The following is a 9,140-nucleotide window of genomic DNA, read 5'->3' on the forward strand; positions in this document are numbered from 1 at the left end:
GCATCTTCCCCAACAGCTTTATGAGTAAGTGGCAAGATATCTGGGCCTAAGTGCTTTTTTCCTACCAAACCCTGCCTTGAGAATGCAAACAGGATGCTTCAGAAGAGAATCTGCCCCACATCCAACTGGATAAAGATTTCTCATACATTTGGGAAAAATCACTCAGAAAATTTTCAGCCTTTATTGCAGATTAATCCCCAGAATTTCATTTCATGAATACCCACTATTTCAAAACATTTCCCACTGGGAATCCTACCAATGGATAGGAAGTCTCCAGAAGGTGACAGATAAGGGCAGAAATTCTTTCCTTCTTTCTTTTGAAGCTAAATTTCCAAAAACAAAACCACATGATTCCTAGACCTGGTTTAGGGTTGCGTGTTTTCAGACTCTTAGGATGTTGGAGCTGGAAGGGACTTTGAGGGAACATCTGGTTTAGCCCCCTCACTGCACAAATGGCATCAGGGAGGTGAACGGCTTTTTAAGGACACATAGCTTGTTGGGGTGGAGCTGGGACAAGGACCCAATCTCTGAGACTTTAGCCTAGGGATCTTTCCTCCATATCAGCTTAACCACAGGCAAGTTCCTCTGTGAGATGCATGGGGAAGTTGTAAAGAATAGATATAAGACTTTAAACATTTTGAGTATGAATATGTCACATTGCTCTCCTGAGACCTGAACCTTGCTCTACACCAGTTCTCTGAGGCAGGCCTCCCTGCAAGATCCTGGCACTGTCAGCCATCATCCTGGACCTGCTCTTAGGGGAGCTGTAGATGTTGATGATGGATCAACATTTAACTTAGATTACGGGGACAAGTTAATTCAATGAATTTATCTGGTATCTGCTCTGTCTTTCTGTTATGATCGGGAATCTCTAGCCCACCTTCAGCCTTCACCTCCTCAGGCAGTGTCTCCTGTCCTCCTCTCTTTCTGTTCAGTTCAGCCCCACTCCCACCCAGGATACCTTTGCTTCCCCTCTCTGGGACCCTTCCATTGAGCCCAGGAGAACCCTTGTTCTATTGAGGACTAACTCCTCCCTCACCTTTCCTTAAAGCCTTCTTTCTGCCTCCTTATCACAGCAGAGGCCAGCCTTTCTTTGGATACTCTTCCCGCAACTTTCTCCAACATAGACCTCCCTCCTCCCACTTGCAATGGCCCACAGAGTGAGGAGAGTGAGGTGCGTGTGCTCCCTCATTTTCCTCCAAATTATGCTCATTAGTCATCCTCTGGCCCTCACCATCTTTTGACTATTGTTTAAAACATTCTTACTGACTTACCAAAGCTTCCTCAAGGAGTCTATTTCTTCCAAATCCTTTCTTCTCTCTTTAAACCTTGAACAATTGTTCCACTTCTGCAGGCTTTGTCGATGGCTCCATGTCTTTTTTTTGGAGCGGCCCGAAGCTTTCCCTCCTTCCTCTCTCAAAATGTCTATGTGTCTTTCCCCATAGGGTTGTTCTTCCTTTTTATTTCAGAGCAAGAAGTCAAGACTTGAAGGCCAACTTCCGCAGGGTTCCTGGATTCTTGCCCCGCCTGTTCTAGGGCATCAGAGCCCACATCTCTGAATTGCACGGTGTTTCTGTTTTGCCAGATGCAGCCCTTCCTCCCCCACCTGGATACCAGCATCTCAGCTGTTTTACAAGTGTGATTCCTTGGGTCCTTTTCCAAAGAGTGCTGTCCAGTTAGTGCTGCATCCCCAGTACCTAAATAAAAATCTTTGGGTCTGGTGCCCAGAATCTGCATTTTGATAGACTCCAAGGTCATTCTTAAGGACAAGAAATTTTGAAACTAGAACCATGTGTACACATCCGTTATCAAAGATACCCATCCTGTGTTAGGTTCCCTGTTGCCGCGTAGCAAATTATCCTTAATTTAGTCGCTTGAATCAACATTTCTCATCTCACAATTTTCTGTAGGTCAGGACTCGAGATATGGCTTAACTGAGCCCTCTGCTTCAGGGTCTCTCACAGGCTGCAGAGCATGGGCTGGGCTGCTGTCCACATCAAGGGTCGGTCAAGGAAGGATCCGCTTCCAAGTGCATTTGTGTCATTTTTAGCAGCACTTAGTTCCTCATGGGCTGTTGGTCACAGGGCCTTAGTTCCTCACTGGCTATTGGCTGGAGGTCATTCTCTTTCCACAGGTGGCTCATAATATGGTAGCTTGCTTCATCAGAGTAAGCGACTTGAAAAAAGCCAGGGGAAGACAGAGTGGAAGTAAGACAAAATCACCGGCTTCTTTATCCTAATCTCAGACATAACCTCCCAACTCTTGTCCTGTATTCTGTTTGTTAGAAGCAAATCATTAGTCCAGCCTGCATACAAGGGGATGGGATTACACAGGGGTGTGAGTATTAGGAGGAGGGATTTTGGGGAATCTTTTAGAAGCTGCCCCAAATCCTTCCCCCAAACCTGCAGCACCCCATTTAGGATGTCAATCTATTTTTCACCTTGTATTGCCCACTCAGCTTCTCAAGAGTGGGATCCAAATCAGTGGCCCCATTTTCTGACCACATATTCCCTCCTTAACCTATTCCATGGTGGTTTCCATTCTTGCCACTCCACACACTGGTTTTGTTGAAGGTTTTGTTAAGTGAACTCCTGATAGCCAAGTCCTTTTCTTCTCCTCCTCCATCAGGCCTCTCTTCAACATCTGATCACCCCTTCTTTCTTAAGATTCCCTCTTTTCTGGCTTCCATGACACTCTGCTTTCCCAGGTCCTTGAGCTTCTTTGCATGTTTATTCTTCTACTGTCCCCCTAGCCCCCATGTCTGATCAATTATTACAGTGTACTAGACATAATATTTTGTATTTGATAGGACGTATTATTTGAGAGAGACTGAAAAAGTTTTGCGGCCAGCTTAGGATTCATCTAGAGACAGAGAAATGTCCAGTTGACTATGCTTGTCTGGAGAGACAACATAAGAAAAACTAAAGTTGCTTTGGTTTGGGTGGTTCAGTCGGCTAAGCATCTGACTTTTGGTTTCATCTCAGGTCATGATCTCAGGGTCATGAGATCGAGCCCTGCATTGCGCTCTGCACTCAGTGCAGAGGCTGCTTGAGATTCTTCCTGTGCCCCTCCCCCCCAGCTCTCACTCTCTAAAATAAAATGAATAAATAAAAATTAAAAAAAAATGCATGCTATCACCTGTCACAGTCATGAGGACCCTAAGGAGACACAGTGACTAAATGCAATGTGGTATCCTAGTTGGGATCCTGGAACGGAAAAAAAAAAATTCAGTAAAAACTAAGTCAATCCAAATAATGTATGGACTTTTGTTAACAATAATTGATTGATGTTGCTTCATTAATTGTGACAAATATACCACACTAATGTAAGATGTTAAAATGAGGGACTTGGGTATGGGATAGATGCAACAAAGTCTGTGCTCTCTTCACAATTTTTCCATGAATGTAAGAATATTATAAAATACAATGTTTATTTAAAAAGAATTTTAAAAAGATTTTACTTACTTATTTGAGATAGAAAGAAAGCGCACGAGCAGGGGGAGGGGGCAGAGGGAGAAACAGACTCCCTGCTGAATGGGGACCCCAGGCGGGTCTCCATCCCAGGACCCTGGGATCATGATCTGAGCCGAAATCAAGAGCCAACTGCTCAACCGACTGAGCCACCCAGGTGCCCCAAATGTTTATTTGTAAAAACGCACCCCATTAAGCTCTATTCTTCCCACTTAAAGGTCACACTAGTAAGTACATTTGCATTTCTGTCTAGTGTCTCTACAAGATTCTACCCTTACCTTTTCTACCTCCTTAGAACTAAGCCCAGGGCCCTGCACATGCTATGTAATTGTTGACCGAGTGAGCGAGTGAGGGATTGTGAAAGACCTCAGTGAACTCTCGGACAGGCTGTTCTGGGAGGACGTAATTAGCCCAGTTGAAGCCCCGGGGAACGGGAATGTTTCACTGGCTTTGTCTTCAGTTCATTCAGTTCAACCAAACCTCTGAAGTGGCCTGTCCTTACTTTCTTCTTCAAATTACATGTTCCTGCTCTGTTTTTATGTCTGTCACTTCCCCCTCTTCTCTTTTTCTCTATTGTTGCTGCTTCTACTGTGGTGCCCTTTCCACTCCTGTTGACCCAAACGATGGTTGTTCTTCCTAATGTGTTGTGGTCTAGGGGGAAGTTTCTGGAGTGTCAGTGATGAGCTGGGGCTGAAGGACTAGGAGAACAAAGACATTCGCTTCTGGCTGTGTGCCACCCAGGTAACCACAGATCCTGGACAGGAAAGCTTTGTGCCACTTCCCACGGAATTCATCAAAATGGACTTGTTTTGACTAGCATTAAACAATTAGACTTAATTTTCAGTTTCGTCATTTGGGGACAACTGTTTTGGTTTCCACTACCTTCAGTTTTAGTGTTTGCTCTTGGATGGAGTGATCAAATAAAGAGCAAAGTCTCCTTTAACGGTCACTCACAGAGCTCTCAGCTCTACATCCTAACAAACATTTGTATACTTAGAAGGATTTGCCTCTCCTCCTCTTCCTCCTTCTCCTCCTTCACCTCTAGATAAATGGCTTGCTTATTCTTGGACTTGGATTTCTCTGGGCCTTGCAAAGTGTCCTCTTTTTGTTCTTTCTTCATGTTTCAAAAATAACATGCCATCCCCTGTGAAGGAAGCCAGTGTTATTGGCTGGTCCTCAAAAAGGATAGATGGGAGTCAGCTGATTTCTATTGGTTTTAATCAGCTGTTCGGGGTTTAAGCCCAGGATGTGACATGAGAATAAATGCAGTTAATGAGACCACAAAGCTTTGGCCTCAGCAGCACAATTTTCTGATCCTCTGACCTGCTGGTTATAGATTGCAATTAAAAAAGCCTTGTAATTTTATAGTGTTTCGTGCTCTTCACAGAAGTTTATTTTATCTTTTCTCATACTCCTAATACATGGTTCTTTCAAGAGCCGTAGTTCTTAGGTTTTCAGACCAGCCTGGCACTGGGTGGGAGGAGTATCTGGAGGGGACTGGGAGATGGAAGGGGCTAAGCTTGGGGTGAACTCCCCTGGACTGTGTTTCAGAGTGGTGAAGACTTAGTAAGCCCAGGAGAGAATCTGCGGTCCTTTGTGGAGGCAGGGACTGTGTCTGTCCCGTTAATGCTCTATGCGTTGTACCTAGAATAGAACATGGCATAAGATAGGCACCCAGGGAAAGTTGGCTCCATATCTCTCTCCCTTGGGGGAGACAAGAGAAGAAAGCTGAAATGGGCAGTAGGGTGATTCACTCCCATGATCTGTACCCCAAAATAGAGATTTCAATCAACAGTCTTAGAGCGGTTGTGGTTCCCAAATTGTTCCTATTTGTAAGCAAGGGATGAGCTTAGGTCTATACCCACTTCCCTTCTTGTGTCTGACAGGGAGGATGAGTTGTTAATTCAGTTAGTCACCGTTCAAGACATAGAGCTGTATTTACTAGTGGGTAGGACTTTCAGGACAATGGGCTGGTGTGTTTACCAACCCACATGGGTTTGTGGGAGTTCACCTTGTTGGTCTTCTAAAGCAGGCCAGAAGGTGGTAAGACCCTTCAGCCACTAAATGGGGACAGTGTGTCAGCCCCGCTTATCACGAGTTGTGCAGTGGAGTTTCAGGCCCAAACCTAGTCAGATGTTTAGATAGAGGTATGTTGATCTTGTATTTGCTATTTTCCCTTAGGCTCCCTTTTCTCTTAGGAACACACAGGGAGGAGGGCTGGCTGAGCCAAAGCAGGTCTTGAGAACTGCTGGACCCATTGGCTGGACTTAACTAAGAGCCCCTGCCTCACCCACGTGCACCAGTAGATCTTACTGTCTCTTCTACCTGTTCCTTCTTTTTTTTTTTTTTTAAAGATTTTTATTTATTTGACAGAGATAGAGACAGCCAGCGAGAGAGGGAACACAAGCAGGGAGTGGGAGAGGAAGAAGCAGGCTCATAGCAGAGGAGCCTGATGTGGGGCTCGATCCCATAACGCCGGGATCACGCCCTGAGCCGAAGGCAGACGCTTAACCACTGTGCCACCCAGGCGCCCCTACCTGTTCCTTCTTTTACCTCCGTCTCCAGGCTTGTCTGCAGTGGCTCTTGGAAATAAGCATCGCATGAGTTTCCTGCGGTTGCTGTGACAAATTGCCACCAGGTTGGCGGATTAAAACAGCAGAAATGTCTTCTCTCACAGTTCTGCAAGCCAAATGTCAAAAACCAAGCCAGCAGGGCATCCTCCGTCCCGAGGCGCCCTCCTTGCCTGCTCCAGCTTCCCATGGCTGCCTCATTCTGTGACTCGTGTCTGCAGCACTCCAACCTCTGCTTCTGTCTCCGTATGGCATCTTCCTCTTGTGCGTATCAGGTTGGTCTCTGCCTCCCTCTTATAACGATACATGTGGTGGCACTTGGGTCCCTCTGGATAATCCACGATGACATCTCCATCTCAGGGTCCTTAACTTAGGCACACCTGCAAAGACACTTTTTCTAAACAAGGTAACACTATAGGTTCCGGGGATGAGGACCTGGTATCTCTGGGGCCACCATTCATCCCACTGTAAGCTGACTCCAGAGTCCTGCTTTTCCCTCCTTTTTCCCTCCCCTTCTTTCTCCTTTTAAAAAGAGACTAGTATGCCCACAGTGGAATTTCTTCAGGCAGATTAAGCCCCCAGGTCTTGTTCTTGGGTCTGGTGCTAGGAGGGACAAATGGCATCTTATTTCTTCTAGTTATTATAATTTACTCTGCATTGTAATAATAATAATTAAAAAAAAAAACAACACAGGACTTTCAGCCTGGCTCTACATGACACCAACATCTGGATGAAAAGCAAAAAACAAATGAGCAAAACCCAAGCCAATTAACCAGCTGCTTGTCTCTGAGCATCTAGAGGTTGCGTCCGTGTATTTCAGGGTGCAGGCAACATGGTGGAGACAGTCTTGAGAAGAGGGGGAAGGCCACTGGGGGCCTGCTGGCAGGGAGGCAGGATGGATGTCACAGTCTGGAGTGGAGGGCACAGTCTTAGGGGTGGGGGGAGGTGAGAAGGAAGGAGGAGGGACTGACCCCTGAATGTAGAGCTGCAGAACTGTGTCTAAAAATTGGGGGTGGAGGCACCGTCGGTGGAGAGTGAAGACAGAAGTAGCTGCAAATGCCCACATCCTGGCTCCTCCAAGCAGCCACATTAAAGATCAAAAGGACAAAGTCTGTGCATTCCAGAAGGAATCAGGCAGCAAAGCGCAACTATGAAAGCATTCTTGACTGTCATACCCTCGAGTGCTGTGAGCGGGCTCTCTGCAAGGTACTGTGTGTTCTGCCTGCGGAATGGGGAATGCTGCTTTAGTCTCCGCAGGGTCTGGGCTGTGACGGGGATATTTTCTGTGCAATCAGAACAAGATGCTTGGGTGCAGTGGCTCCTTTTCCTTCCCTGGGGGCGTTTAGGAGCCTCTGGGAATAGGAAAATGAGGGGACCCTGTCACTCCGGTTTCTAGCTGTTCTTTTCTTTAAAGATTTTATTTATTTCTTTGACACAGAGAGAGAGCACAAGCAGGGGGAACAGCAGAGGGAGAGGGAGAAGCAAACTCTCTACTGAGCAGGGAGCCCGATGCGGGGCTTGATTCCAGGAGTCCGGGATCATGACCTGAGCCGAAGGCAGACGCTTAACCATCTGAGCCACCCAGGCAGTTTCTGGCTTTTCAAGAGCAATCTAGGCCATTTACATGTAGGCCAAGGCTTTGGTTGACAGCTCCTTTTCCCTTTGGGACCTTCCTGAGAGCTCAAGACTCCAGGATCCCAGTGAGAGGAAGCCACTCAGCTCCGTGCCTGACCACAGTGTGCCTGACAGAAGGATGGCAGGAAAGTTGCTCGGGTTTGAGCTCCTAGGCCTTTAGCCTGGGGTGGTGATATGCTTTCTCTTCATCTCAAATCACGGTGAATCTTACTACTTCTCCACTGCCTGGCCTGATTTTAGATTGGCTAATGGATGCAGGCCATGTGATCCGGACAAAGCTCAGCTAAGGCCCGCCATCTTAGTGGGCCATAGGAGTCCACGTAGTTGGGGATTCAGGGCTCAGGCTCTGAATTTAGTGACCCTGCCACTTACTAGGTGAGGATGCTTGGACCTCAGCTTCTTTCTCTGTGGGAGTATGAGGAGAATGCCCACCTTTTCAGCTGTTTGTGAGGATTGCAGAAGACAGATTCAGAAAGCACTAGCTCGGTGAGTGACCTATAGTAAATGCTCAGTAAAGGCTGACTATTTTTATTGCTGTTATAAAAGCACTTCTCAGAGAGCATACATTTTCTCCTTTTCCTTCTCGGGTCTCAACCCCCCTCATTTCCCTTTCCTTCTAGGGTTCCATATCTGGGAACCAAAAACATGAAAGAGAGAAAGAGAGAGACGGAGACACAGACGGAGACAGACAGATGATGGATGCTTCCAGAGATCCTCTCATGTTGGCTGGGGGCTTATTTGTCCATAGTAAACCAGTTTTGTTATGCTTTGAGGTAATTAATAACTGAAAAAAATATGTAAATTTCAATTAAAGCAAAAATTATGAACCACCAGTAAGGTTCCCAATTAGAGTTAAATCCAGTTAATACGTTAATATGCCTGCAACATTCTGCCTTTCCTACAAGAATTCAGGGCAGGAAGTTGTAAGCGATAAATGTAATTGTAAACGAGGCCTTTGAAGATCATTTTTAGATCATGAATAGTCACCAATAGGAATGAAAAACACCATTTTGGACACTATAAATTTTCCTTTTTCTTTTTCTTTTTTAAATTTAATTTTCTTTCCTTTTCTGCTTCCTTCTTTCCTTCCTTCCTTTCAAGCTTGTTCTTCATTTGTGGTTCATGTCTACCTGATTTTGGAAACAAAATGAAGCAGGATGCTTGGCTGGTATGTAGTAGGTGGTCAATGAAATTAGGTTGAATGAGTTTCTTCCTCCCCTGCCCTCCTCTCTTTCTCCCTTCCCTTCCCTTCCCTTCCCTTCCCTTCCCTTCCCTTCCCTTCCCTTCCCTTCCTTCATTGTGTGGAAAAAGATTTCTAAAATATTATTTTATATGCCATGTAATTTAAAATGTTTTTCTAGGGGCGCCTGGGTGGCACAGCGGTTGGGCGCCTGCCTTCGGCTCAGGGCGTGATCCCGGCCTTATGGGATCGAGCCCCACATCAGGCTCTTCCGCTATGGGCCTG

At 46.0% G+C, this 9,140-nt stretch overlaps 1 long non-coding RNA gene across 1 annotated transcript; it reads left to right on the forward strand.

The window, feature by feature from the left end:
- Positions 1-7,153: 7,153 nt before the first annotated feature.
- LOC117796592 lies at positions 7,154-8,832 on the forward strand. Its single transcript, XR_004621161.1, has 3 exons — positions 7,154-7,246; positions 8,296-8,448; positions 8,777-8,832. It is a non-coding gene; the product is annotated as an uncharacterized LOC117796592 (long non-coding RNA).
- Positions 8,833-9,140: the final 308 nt, after the last annotated feature.

Source organism: Ailuropoda melanoleuca, chromosome 2 (assembly GCF_002007445.2).
Source record: "Ailuropoda melanoleuca isolate Jingjing chromosome 2, ASM200744v2, whole genome shotgun sequence".
In the NCBI taxonomy this organism is placed as follows: Eukaryota; Metazoa; Chordata; class Mammalia; order Carnivora; family Ursidae; genus Ailuropoda; species Ailuropoda melanoleuca.